Source organism: Solanum pennellii, chromosome 3 (genome assembly GCF_001406875.1).
Source record: "Solanum pennellii chromosome 3, SPENNV200".
NCBI classification, from domain to species: Eukaryota; Viridiplantae; Streptophyta; class Magnoliopsida; order Solanales; family Solanaceae; genus Solanum; species Solanum pennellii.
In genome coordinates, this window is record NC_028639.1 from 34,057,375 (window position 1) to 34,061,242 (window position 3,868).

The following is a 3,868-nucleotide window of genomic DNA, read 5'->3' on the forward strand; positions in this document are numbered from 1 at the left end:
ATATATATATATATATATATAAGTGCCACAACCCAGGGTACCCCATAGATGTAACACAACGTACTGGATCCCGAAGAGGTCTCATACAAGTCCTTAGCATAATCATAAACATAAGTAATAGAATTGATGAGGAATTAAAACTTTGTACAATCAAAGTCTTTTCATTTATAAATCGAAATAGAAGTCTAGACCTTGTCTCATTAGCCAATAGTCGCTATTACAATCGAATTGATAGGGTCACTGCCTTTTTTACAATAAAGTCTCAAAATATAACATACAAAAGGAAACTAGAAAGAATAAATCGTGTCCTCGAACCATAAGAACTCAAGGCAAGGAGAGAATCAATCCAAACCTTCGGCCAAAGACAAGCAACCTCAACCACTCGGACCTACACTTTGTGATAAAAGGAAGAAAATATGGATTAGCATAAATAATGTATCATGTATGGAAGTCATGCATAAAAATTCATAAACATGCAAAAAGGGGCAATTTATTTGAAATTATGCACTTTAACATTTTTAAGAGTCATCACGCACAATAGTGTAAATACAAAATTAAAACTAACTCATAAGCAACCATAAGTCATACTTGTGCAATGCATAAGATCCCATTATCCTATCTAAAACTAAGTATTGATTTTAGGCCACAATCATCATGCATATCATAACTTATCCTTATCCATAGACAATACTCATAAATAAGGGGACATTCATGTTCATTAACTTGAAACAAGTAAAGTCAGTCTTGACAACAATACATATAATACATGCATAATTCATAAGTCTTAGCCTACATGTGCAATGTAAAAATGGAGTATCATACCCCACTCATATAAGTAGTACCTTTTAAGAAGTCATAGTTATAATTCATGTACATATTCTTGTCATAATTCATATTATTATCATATAAGCAAATTTAGCCTTAATCGACATAGACCATGTGAGCTACATGGAATTTGGTGTCTTACCCCCACACCAAAAAGAGGTGTCCTACTTACCTAAGGTAGAACTAACATATTAACTTTTAGGTAGATCCACTAGCTAAAGACCTATGTGGACATAGTTATTGGATAAGGAGATTGTTACTAGATTCCCAGACTTTCTAACGTAAAAGGTTTCCATCTCATGAGATAACTTACTTTGGAAGCCGGACTTTCTAACTTAAAAGCTTCCATCTCATTTTCATACCACTTGGTGCTAAGCATAATTCCCTTTAAAATTCATATTAATTATTTACTTAAGTTCATGTTCATAAAATAATGCTCTAGGCACTCAATTCAACATGATATCATAATAGATCATAGATTCATTAGATGAGAGTGTCCTTTAAACCCTAGAATCATCAATATGTGAGTAAACCTTTCACATCATAATCATAGTGTGTTCATGAGAATAGTCTTTCATTCAAAACTATAATTCTATCATAGTCATAGACATATCATACATAGTCATGTGTAGGGGTAGGGAAGAATGATCTTACAACAATACCACAATTACACAATAATCATAGGATCTTCACTTTTAAGTGAATCATAAACTCATACACGATTCTCATAAAGAGGTACAAACCCTCATACCTTGCCCTTCAAGGGACATGAATCACAATCAACCCAACCATATACAATTACTACATAATAATAGGGAAATTTCATGATTAAATACCTAATCAACATAAGCATAATCAATTGACGTACTTTAATATCATTCAACCCACATCATCAATTCATAGTTTAGCAATATGATATATCATGGGTCCATGGGAGTAATTCATCATAATTCAATAATAATCCATCAATCCAATCATAATTCATCATAACCAACCATAATAAACCATAAATAAACAATTGAAAACGTTTCAAGGAGGACCCACAACATAGATTGAAACACTAGGTTTGGAAGAATCTACAAATTTGAAATTGAGAGTTTTAGGGCTTCATGGAAGAAATCTAACCATGAATCAAGACTACCATACGTTGGTTGGAGATTTCCTCACAAATAGGAGTAGAGAAGATGTGTTCTTGAGCCCTAATCTTCAAGTTCTTGTTCTTCTTCAATGAAGGATTTCTAGTAAGAGAAATATCGGAGAGGAGATGATTTTGGAAATTATTTTGGTGTTTGAGTATTATGGCTTAGTTTAGAAAATTCTGACTTAGAATCAACTTATATAGTACCCCTAGAAACACCCAAAACGACCTCAAATTGGACTTAAATAGGAAAAGAATTAAAATGATCCTCACTTGGTGAACCCGTCCAGGCACCACGAGCCCCTCACGAGTCGTGATGAAGACCACGATCCATGATCCTGCTCCTGAAGGTGAGGTAGTATCTAGGATTTTGGGGCTACAAGCCACCATGCCTAAGTTATCTTCACAAAGGGTTCCACGAGTCGTGATCAAAACCACGAGTCGTGGTTCCTTCCGTGAAGTTGAGACAGTAGCTAAGTTTTTGGTAGCCATTTTTTCCATGGACAAGGAAGATTCATGAGCCACATTTACGAGCCATGGTATGGACCACGATCCGTGGTTCCATTCGTGAAGCTGGGCAGTGTTCTCCAAGCTAGGGGCAGCCTTGGCCTTCGACTTTAGCTTGGCACTTTCCCCTTGGCCTTGACTGTTATAACACTCTTTCCAACTCTAGATGGTCTAATAATCTATGGGGAGTCGTTTTTTTTTAATGATTTTTAACATTTACGTTAGGCTCTAGTTTAACCTATCATTTTCTGGGTGTTACAAAAAGAGAACCTTAGGCCCGCTTACGTGGCACCACCACAAACTAGAACTCTTTTTTAATCTATTTAATTTCAAAACTAGCTTCCTCTTTGATGAAAAGGTGTCACTTTTATGAAAAGTTTCGAATTTAATAAAGAGTTACAACTTTTATGAAAAGTTGTGAATATTATGAAAAAAGTGACTTTTATGAAAAATTGTTACTTTTATGAAAAGTTGCAACTTTTATGAAAGGTTATGACGTTTATGAAAAGTCATGACTTTTCCTAAGGGTTGTGACTTTTTCAAAGAGTTGTGACCTTTCCAATAAGACACAATAATATATGCTCACACTACCCGTTGTTATATATAGATAGAGGAATTCTCTCTCATTTTAAAACAACAAAAATTCTGAACTTTTTTTTCTTCTTCTGCACAAAAAAATATTCGTGTACTTTGCTCCTATTGAGTGGCTGACTGATACCGTTATTTTTGTATCAATATGTTGGTGAATGAAATCGTTCATCCTGAGAGGATCTACTCTTTAAACCACACGTATTAGAGGGGAATAATTTTTCTTACGGGGACATTGTACATTTAGTATACTCAATTTTTTTTCTTTGTATCATTCTATTAATGCATATTCTGATATTTTTTTTACAGTCATTAATTTACTTGTGACATTAATTATTATTTTTGGAAACATGTTTTAAACTCTATAGTATATGGTTCTGCAAAGTTATTGTCTCTGATTATATTGAACATATACACATATAGTAGATATATTCATTGCGTAGAAAATAATTATTGTACTCACTTCCAAGAATTCATGTTTTGATATTCTATATAAAATTCTATAACTTAAAAGTACTATACATAAGCTTATATATTATCTATTTTTACATAGATATGAAGTTTCTCAATTATCAATTGAATAAATTGATTATGCATGTTCAAAAGTTATAATTACTTTCATGTGCAAGCGTAATTTCTTTTTTGAATCTGTTAATTTTTTTTTTGAATATTTCTCTGAGATACATATCACAATTGTATAATCTATTCAACTTAAACGTGTTAATTTTCTTACGAAGTACCTTTGTGTGTGTGCGTATGTGTGTGTGTGTGTATATATATATATATATATATATATATATATATATATAT